The sequence below is a fragment of the Pongo pygmaeus genome, chromosome 6, assembly GCF_028885625.2.
Source record: "Pongo pygmaeus isolate AG05252 chromosome 6, NHGRI_mPonPyg2-v2.0_pri, whole genome shotgun sequence".
NCBI lineage: Eukaryota > Metazoa > Chordata > Mammalia > Primates > Hominidae > Pongo > Pongo pygmaeus.
In genome coordinates this window covers 98,211,798-98,222,233 of record NC_072379.2, presented here as the reverse complement: position 1 = coordinate 98,222,233, position 10,436 = coordinate 98,211,798, and positions in this window count along the sequence as shown.

Genomic DNA, 10,436 nt, shown 5'->3' with positions numbered 1-10,436 from the left:
TTGCTGGTCAGTATATCCTCTTCATCCATCATCCAATTTCATTTATTAAAAAGTAGCCTCGGCCTACAGGTTTTACTAGCCCAGTTTTATAAATGCAAAAATTAAATCTAAGAGTTATTAAAACATTTATTTAACACACACATAGTCATTCTTAAAATATTACTTAATTTATGTTATATTCTAAGTAAGATGTTTAGCAATTAGCGATCTCAGAATGAATATTGTACAAAAAGAAATGAATCTAGCAATTTAACACTAGGTCAGTCTATTGCCAAACTTTATGATTTTTTTTCTTGATACCGTACTCTAAAGCATTCGTCCCAGTTTGGTTGAGACAATTTGAATTATAGCCTACTGGTCTAACGTAATGATTAATAGCACCTCATTTTACCTTTAAGTGTTTTGGGTTAACCATGAATCTTATAGTCATTATATTAAAAAATCTACATTTGGTGTACCCATTGACTGTCTCTTGTTTACATATTACTGTATCTCATTGATGTTATTTCTAACTCATTAACTGCAATTCCTTTATTAAAAACATGTCATTTTCCAAATTTGTAATATTCACCAGTAGCAAAACATTTATTAAATAGATTCTATAATATAATCACTGAACTATTCTTCACAGAATTAGAAAAACAATCCTAAAATTTCTATGGAAAAACAAAAGACCCTGAGTAGACAAAACAATCTTGAGCAAAAAGAACAAACCTGGAGAGGCATCACACTACCTGACTTCAAAATATACTCTAAAACTACAACAGTCAAAACAGTATGATATTGGTGTTTAAAAACAAAACAAAACATATAGACCAATAAAACAGAATAGAGAACTCAGAAATAAATTCATACATTTACAGCTAATTTATTTTTGACAAAGGTGCCAAGAACACATAATGAGGAAAAAAGAGTCTCTTCAATAAATAGTGTGGGAAAACTGGATATCCACATGCAGAAATTAGAACCTTATCTCACACCATATACTAAACTCAATTCACAATGGATTGAAGATTTAAACAGAATACTGGAAACAGTAAAAAAAAAATGGAAAATCTCCATGACATTGGTCAGAGCAATGATTTTTTTGATATGACCACAAAAGCACAGGCAACAAAAGCAAAAAATAGACAAATAGGATTACATCAAGCTAAAAAAGCCTCTGCATAGCAAAATAACAATCAACAAAGGGAACAGACTACATAATGTGAAAAAATTTTGCACACCATATATCTAGTAAGAAGTTAATATCCAAAACATATAAGAAATTTAAACAACTCAATAGCCAAGAGAACAAAAAACACTCTAAAATTTGGCAAAGAAGACATATAAAGGACCAAAGGTATATGAAAAAATGTTCAACATCACTAAGCATCAGGGAACATCAGATCAAAACCACAACGAAGGCCAGGAGTGGTGGCTCATGCCTATAATCCCAGCACTTTGGGAGGCCGAAGCAGGCAGATCATTAGGTCAGGAGATCAAGACCACCCTGGCTAAGATGGTGAAACCCCATCTCTACTAAAAATACAAAAAATTAGCCAGGCGTGGTGGCAGGTGCCTGTAGTCCCAGCTACTCTGGAGGCTGAGGCAGGAGAATGGTGTGGATCCGGGAGGCGGAGCTTGCGGTGAGCTGAGATCGTGCCACTGCACTCCAGCCTGGGTAACAGAGCAAGACTCTGTCTCAAAAAACAACAACAACAACAACAACAAAAACACAATGAGATGTCACCTCATACTTATTAGAATGACTACTATAAAAAATATGAAAGATAACAAGTGTTGGAGAGGATGTGGAGAAAAGGGAACCCTTGCACACTGCCATTGGCAATATAAATTCATACAGGCATACCTCATTTTATTGCACTTTACTTTTCTGTGCTCCACAGATATTGCAATTTTTTTACAAATTGAAGGTTGTGGCAACCCTGCATCAAGCAGGTCTATTGCTGCCATTTTTTCCAACAGTATCTGCTCACTTGATGTCTCTGTGTCAGATTTTGGTAATTCTCACAATATTTCAAACTTTTTATTATGATGATATCTGTTATGGTGATCTGTGATCAGTGAGTGATCTTTATGAAAAAAAATGGACTTTGGAAGAAGTTAATTGCAACCCTCATGGATGACTTGGAGGAGCTCAAGACTTCAGTGATGGAAGTCACAGCAGACGTGGGAGAAATAGCAAGAGAACTAGAATTATGAGTGGAGCCTGAAGTTATGACTGAATTGGTGCAATCTCATGAAAAACTTTAACAAATGAGGAATTGTTTCTTATTGTTGAGCAAAGAAATTGGTTCCTAGAGGTGGAATCTACCCCTGGTGAGGACACAGTAATTGTTATTGACATGACAACCAATGATTTAGAATATTACATAAACATAGTTGATAGAGCAGCAGCAGAGTTTGAGAGAATTGACTCCAACTGTAAAAGAAGTTCTACTGTGGATAAAAATGCTATCAAATAGCATCTCATGCTACAGAGAAATCTTAAGTGAAAGGAAGAGTCAATCAATGCAGTAAACTTTCTTAAGACATTATGACAGCCACCCCAACTTTCAGCACCCACCACCCTTGTTAGTTAGTAGCCATCAACATCAAGGCAAGATCCTCCACCAGCAAAAAAGATTATAACTTGCTGAAGATACAGATGATTGTTAGCTTTTTTAGCAATAATGTATTTTTATATTAAGGTATGTACATTGTGTCTTTAGAAATAATGCTATTGCACTCTTTACATAATACAGTATATTGTAAACATAGTTTTTATGTGCACTGGGAAAAAATATTTGCCTAACTCACTTTATTGCAATATTTCCTTTATTGGGATTGTTTGGAACAAGCCCACAATATCTCTGAGGTATGCCTGTACAACCATTATGAAAAACAGTATGGTCGTTCCTCAAAATATTAAAAATGGAACCACTATATGATCCAGCAATCCCACTACTGGGTCTATATCCAACAGAAATGAAATTGGTATGCCAAAGAGGTATCTGCACTGCCACGTTCATTGCAGCATTATTCACAAAAGTCAACATAAGGAAGTGTCCATCAAAAAGTGAATGGACAAAAAAATGTGATACATGTACACAGTGGAACACTATTCAGCCTTTAAAAAGATGGAAATTCTGTCATTTGTGACAACATGGACAAACTTAGGGGATATTGTATTAAATGAAATAAGCTAGACATGGAAAAACAAATACGATATGAGCTCACTTATAAGTGTAATCTAAAAATGTTGAACTCCTAGAGGTGGAAAATAGAATTGTGGCACTTAAGGATGGGAGGAGTGGTGGGAACAGGGAGTTGGGCAGATGGCCAGGGGATACAAAATTTTCATTAGACAGGAGGAATAAGTTCAAGAAATATATTGTAGAACATGGTGACTACAGTTAATAACAATGTACTGTATTTTTGAAAATTGCTTAGAGTAGATTTTAATTGTTCTCCCCATAAAAAATAAGTATTTTAATTAATGCATAAGTTTATTAGCTCAATTTAGCCATTCCACAATGTATAGGAATTTCAAAACATGTTATATCTGAAAAATATATAGTTCTATTTGTCAATCAAAACGTACACAAATAATTTTCTTAAAATGTCATTGAATTGCTTACCAGGAATCTTATTAGCCAGGTTAATCATCTAATGTCATTAGCCATTAGAATTCAATCTTGTATGACTGATTATTAGTATTGAACAGTTTGCATTATTGGCTAATAGTTGTCTGTTGATTTCATTTGCCATTTTCAACTGTTGTTTTTTACCTGTTATAGGCGCTCATGATATATTATGAAAATTAATTTGCTATTTGTTATATATGTTATATGTATTACATATATGCTACAAATATTTTATCTCAATCCTCTTCTTCTATCAAAAATATTTTTGTTTTATTCTTATGAAAATATTTAATAGTTATATAGTTATATCTGTCAAAGCTCTCTTGGTAACATATTTGGAAAACATTCTTCTACATTTTCTTGAAAGGCCTGTAGATATATAATCTATCTGGAATTTATTATATGGAATGAAGTAGGAATGTGACATAATATTTTCCTCATATATAATTGATTGCTTAATAATTTAAATACTCCCATTTGTAGCATTTGTTTCTAGATATTTTGTTTCATTTGCTTGTTAATTTCTCTATGAGCTCTAAATTATTCAAAATACTGTTGTCTTATTATATATTTTGGTCCCTGTCAGGTCAAGATATTATAGTTCTGTCTTTCAAAGTGTTCATTTTTTATATCATGTAAACTATAAATCATCTATTCAAATTATATTTAAATATTATCTTGGTATATTGATAAGAATTACATAAAATTTATAGATTAGTTTGAGTCCTTAGTCCAGAAACATGGGACATGTCTGCATTTATCCAGATACTATTTTATTTGTCACTAAATTGTGTTTTTTAGCATAGTCCCATCAGTGTTTGAATAATTTCTTATTTTCTAGAACAAGATCTTCCAACTCACTTTCCTGTTTTCATGCCTCAGATCTACAATCAGACGTTTCACTAAAGATCTTGATCTTTTTTTAAGGGTAATGCCATTTAGAAACCAATATCTGAGCACTAGTGGCTCTCAGTGAATGTACTGTGGCTCTCCTGGTAGAGGGGAGGAAAGCTACGTGGTAGAGGCATAGGTGATCCAGACTACAGGTTCTTGATTAAGCCCTCTTCTCTCTAAGATTAAACCAGTATTTATTAATTTAATCCTTTTTAAAATGTAATTTTGCTATCATTTTAATTTTTTAATTAGCTCAATTTTGCATTTTTCAATTTGTTTATGCATTTCAGCCAAAAATTTTTCCAAAATTTCTAGAAGACTCCATTATTATCATATATTTGGGATAATTACATACTAAACATATGTTTGTATCAATGCTAGTTAATATTTGCTGAATGCTAACAATTTGAAAGTGGGATGTTAATTTTTTAAGCAAAGATTTTATTTCCTTTTAGACCTAAGAACATTTATCAATAAGGGCACTCACTTAGCCTTTACCTTTGATGTACTCACACATCACAGATTTTGGCGTTTCTTTTGATGTCCTTAAATTCTTGTTTTGTCTAATTTCAAATATGTAACTGACTTGCCACACTTTTAAGGTTTCTTGGACATTCACTCCTCATAACCTTCCATATAATATGGTTGTTTTACTTTGATGTAATATTTTCACCTGATTATTTTAAGATTCACGAAATTTGAAAAGTGTTGTTACTAGTGCACGGATGTAATAACTTCTGCTCTTTGAACTTAGTATTTGAAAAACCCTGTAAAAGAATTTATGGAAGCCACATTTTAGGATTGTAACTAGATTAAAATACTCAACCTCTTGGCAAAAATGGTAATGAAGGTTTTTTCAGTATTCAGGTTTTATGGCTAAGCTAAAAAGCTTAAGAAAGGAACAAAAGGGCCGGGCGCAGTGGCTCACGCCTGTAATCCCAGCACTTTGGGAGGCCGAGACGGAAGGATCACGAGGTCAGGAGATCGAGACCATCTTAGCTAAGACGGTGAAACCCTGTCTCTACTAAAAATACAAAAAATTACTCCGGGCGTGGTGGCGGGCGCCTGTAGTCCCAGCTACTCCGGAGGCTGAGGCAGGAGAATGGCATGAACCCGGGAGGCGGAGCTTTGAGTGAGCCAAGATCGCGCCACTGCACTCCAGCCTGGATGACAGAGCGAGACACCGTCTCAAAAAAAAAAAAAAAAAAAAAAAAAAAAAGGAACAAAGGAAGGAAAGAGAAAAAGAAGGCAAACTAAAACTAGAAAATGCATAAATGTTCTCAGTGGTTTCATTACAGTATACACTTGGAACTGAATATCACTTTATGGTCCCATCCCCTGCCCCAAAATATAAACCAGTACTGAACTATAGATGTAAGAAAGGAAAATTCAAAGGAAAAAGCCTGTGAATTAAAATACACTTTAGCAACATACCACCCAATTACAATTATGGCCCCTATTTGGATCCCATTGCAAACAACCAAACTGTAAACCAAAACAAACAAACACAAATATGTTAGACAATTGGGAAACTATATCGCTGATTAAATAATTGATGATATTAAGGGACTGTTGGTAATTTTTAAAGTATAACAATGGTATTATGAATAATTTTTTGAGTTAAAAATATTTATAAATATTTTCTGAAATATTTATGGGTGAAATTATATAATGTCTGGGACTGACTTTAACGTAATGGAAGATAGAGATAAACAGTAGTCATTAATGATAACTGTTGAAGCTGACAGATTGGTGACTAGGGGCTTCACTACACCATTCTCTATAATTTTGTATATGTTTGAAATTTGCTATAAGTTTGAAATTTAATTAGGGCCTGTATGTTGAGGTGGTGGTGGGAATAGAAAGAAGTGAAAACCATTGACTGGGATCTGAAAGTTTTAATGGACAGGTCTCAGTGACCATTTGTGGTTAAATGTGTCAGGAGTGAGGGGAGACAACTTCTGCATGATCTAAATGTATCACTCAGCTTGGAACTCAGCACTAGATCCAAGAAAAATGCCATGAATATATTCAGGGTATTGAATTTGCTTGGAAGTTGGAATAGGAAAATAATGATAAGTGAGTTAAAGGAACTGTAAAGAAAATGGATGAAATGGTGAGGCACTGTGGCTCATGCCAGTAATGCCAGAACTCCAGAAGGTCCAGGTGGGTGGATCAATTGAGCTCAGGAGTTCAAGACCAGCCTGGGCAACATGGCGAACCCCCTTCTCTACAAAAAATACAAAAAAATTAACCAAGTGTGGTGGTGCATGCCTGTAGTACTAGCTACTCCAAAGGCTGAGGTGGGTGGATTACTTGAGCCTCGGAGTTCGAGGCTGCAATGAGCAGTGATTGCACCCTGCACCCCAGACGCTATTAAAAAAAAAAAAGAAAGAAAAGAAAAAGGAAAGAAAATCGATGAAATGGTGGATCATGACTGAAACAGAAGGAAGGAAGGAAGAGCCATGAGTGGGCTGAGACATAAGGCAGAAAAAAAGAGTGCTCTAGGCTATTGTGTTGACACTAACAGGATGTCTAAGATTGAGCAAATTACTTTGTGTATGCTTTATTTACTTTCCGTAACCAAAAATTAAGAGTGGACTTAATATATGGTCATTTGTTGGTCAAAATGATGTTTTCCTTCACCTGCATGTCTTCTTTTTTGCCAGTTAATATTCCCTACATAAAGAAAAAAATTGTTTGAAATTATATACAGATTTAAGTTACACCAACACACTACATTCCATTTCGCAATGTAGCCTCGATTGTGAAAAAAGCATGAGAAAAATCATGTTTGTTTTGTACTGGTTTTTTGTTGTTGTTGTTGTTGTTGTTGTTGTTAAGGGGTTTTTTGCCAAAGTTAAAATTTCCAGCTAATAACCTTTGAAGCTCTAGCATTAACTATAGTAAAATATACCATTGTTACCCTAATCTGGGGCTTTTTGCAAAGCTGTTTATAACCCGTCTTAAGTGATCCTGTATAAAAATAGAAAATAGTGCTCTAATGCTGTTATCAAAAATTCTGTTCAATCAAATGTGTATTACTTTTCTTCGGCTGAAATGCAGAGGTCAAATATCACAGTATTCATTATTTTACTGCCTTAATTCTCAATGATGCTTCAAACCCCAAACAACTGCATGTGATAGGCCTTTGTGAAAACTTAGTTATGGTCCTGATTGCAGGGGACATATTTATTCTTTGATTCTTTATCTTCCATAGAGGGCTGAGGACATATACTCCATTACCTATAAAGGAATAGAATTATCCCCTACTTGTATACTTTACCCCACTCACTAAGTTTTCTTATGAGAAGAGAAACTAACCTGTTTAGTGAGATGATGATAGGCTGAGAGTAATCAGGTTATTTTTAAAGGTCATTCTTCATATATAGCCCAGGCATCATCAAGCTAATTTCAATCACAATACAAAGGTATTTTTATTCAATGAAAATTAACAGTTCATTAGGGGATACGTTGATTTTCATTTCAGAGAGACAATGAATGACCATTGACTTCCCAATTTAGTTATTCACTGAGCATCTAACATATGCCAACCACTGTTCCAGGTGCTTGAGAAATGGCAGTGACAAAAATCCCTTACATTCTTGTGATTTAGGAAGCCTTGAATGTGAACCCAAGAATTAGGGATCAAAATTACATCTGGGGACACCAAGCCTTCTGTGCAGCCACGTCAGATGGTTTCACCAGAAGTGAATGTCAAAAGAATAGTAGCCTCAAAGACAAATCTTAGCAGGCAGAGTCTGCCATGTTTCAAGAATTAAGCAAGGCTTTGGTGGCATCCTCAGGTAAGGTACTGAAACCGTGTTTGAAGTTCAAACAAACAAAGATTGATTTTAACAATCAAAGCCGACTTACACTTTCTGAGACTTCCAGTCTTTCATAGATCCTAAGGTTCGGAGGTACTCTGTAAGGTACTTTAGAAGAAATAATTTCATTTCTCAAGGTATTATAGATCCCCACAGTAAAAAGTTAAGACTCATGGCAAAGCCAGAAATAAGTCAACCAAATAGATAGCATTTCATTACAAGGTTCCTTCATTTGGTGAGTCAAAGGAACACTGCCCTCATTACTGTATTTCCTGGCCAGGACACAGGCTGGGGAATTAACGGAGTAATGGAATTTCTACACTGTCTTTCATTTTTAAGAGCTCCATACGAGCATGTGACACCAAACTTATTTCTCTTTATCTTGATTTAAACTGTATCCAAGGCCAAGAGGTGAATGTGACTTGCTTTACTTCTTAAATTATGAAGTTTGTCCTACAATTCCTATAGTTATTCCTCCACATTCCTCATTATCTCAAACTGACTTCACATAGATTTTGATCATTGTGAATTTCATGGACACTATAGGTTCAACCACATGACAGATAAAATTTTAATCAGTGAACAGCTAAAGAGGCCTTTTGGTCCTCATTATATATTGGATAAGTCATCCTCTTGAGTTGAGGTACAGGAAAAAAAACTATGGAATTATTATAATGCTAAGAAGAAAATTTTAAAAGCTTATACCTACATTTTTTTCTAAGACTTATAATTTCTTAAGGAAGAACAAGGTCAGCATCTTAAAAGCAGATTATTTTTATTATAATTAATACCAAAGTAGTAAAAGAAACAAAAAAGATTATAATGAAAGACATTCCTAAGGATGAGGATTTACTTAGGATAAATACTGCTTTCTGGTGGGACAGCCTAGATGTATATAAAAGAGAAATGGAGATATGTACAGCCCTATGTATTATTAAGGTTGGAGTCAGGGAAAAGATATGTTATTATGATGGGTTAACAGACCACCATTTCAAGAAGATAAAAATAGGAAGACCTTAGTGTCCACACTTGGATGACTTGACAGGCAGTTTGAAAACAGAAAGCCAGTGAACCAGAGAAAAGCCACTGGGATAACTCCCTTGGAAAATTAGGATCAATAACTAGATAGTTTCATAAAATCTGGACATATTTTAGAAATAAAGTCTTCATCAATAGACATGGAATATTTTCACTGAGTTTTAAATTGACAGAGCTGCTGCATGAAGATAGACAAATATGGCAAGTATTCTAAGGGGAGAGGTCTGGAGAATTCACAATGTTAAGTTCCCAGAAGAAGGATATGAATAGTCATTACAGAAGTCATGGAGGTCACTACTGCACTGAGAACAGGTTTGGATTAGATGTTGTCTGACGGGAGGTAACATCTGCATGGAATACCACTTAGGAAGGTGAGAGTGTCATCATTTGTTTAATTAATGGATACTTTTGGTTGGAACAGAATTTATTGAATTCTTATGTCATTCCAGGGGAAAACCCAATGTACAATCTAGAAGAACATTTTAGGAAAATTAATTTCAGATACTGAAAGTACCTGAAAAAAAAAGAATGAGAACCAAATGATGCAGCTGAGCATTGGCACCACTTGAACAGTGATCAAAAGGAAACAATTAGGGAAGCAGTTTACATTTTGAATTTTTCTGAACCAGCTTGAAAAGACCTGAGGAAAGCAGAAGAAAAAAACAATATATAATACTCCTAAAAGGAAAAATAAAGCAGAAAAGAATATTTCTCTTGCCATTGAAGTCAAATTAGCCCTGATAGTTGAAGGCCAAGGTTGGTAGTTCCAAGTTACCTTAGGATAATGAAGTTTCTATGGATCACAATCTTTCCATACCTTGTCCAAAATACCATAAAGATTTAAAGAACAGTTAACTTAAAACATCAATAACTTACATTTGCCACATAGAGAACAGAATATATAAATTCCAATTTATGGGTAAAAGAAGAAATAAACAACTAAGACTACCAGAGCCCACACTTGCATGTGAGTCTGGAGGGAGCTGTACAATGTGTGAGTAGTGGGAAGCAGTGGTGAAATCCAGGAAACATTATCAAGAGTTCACCT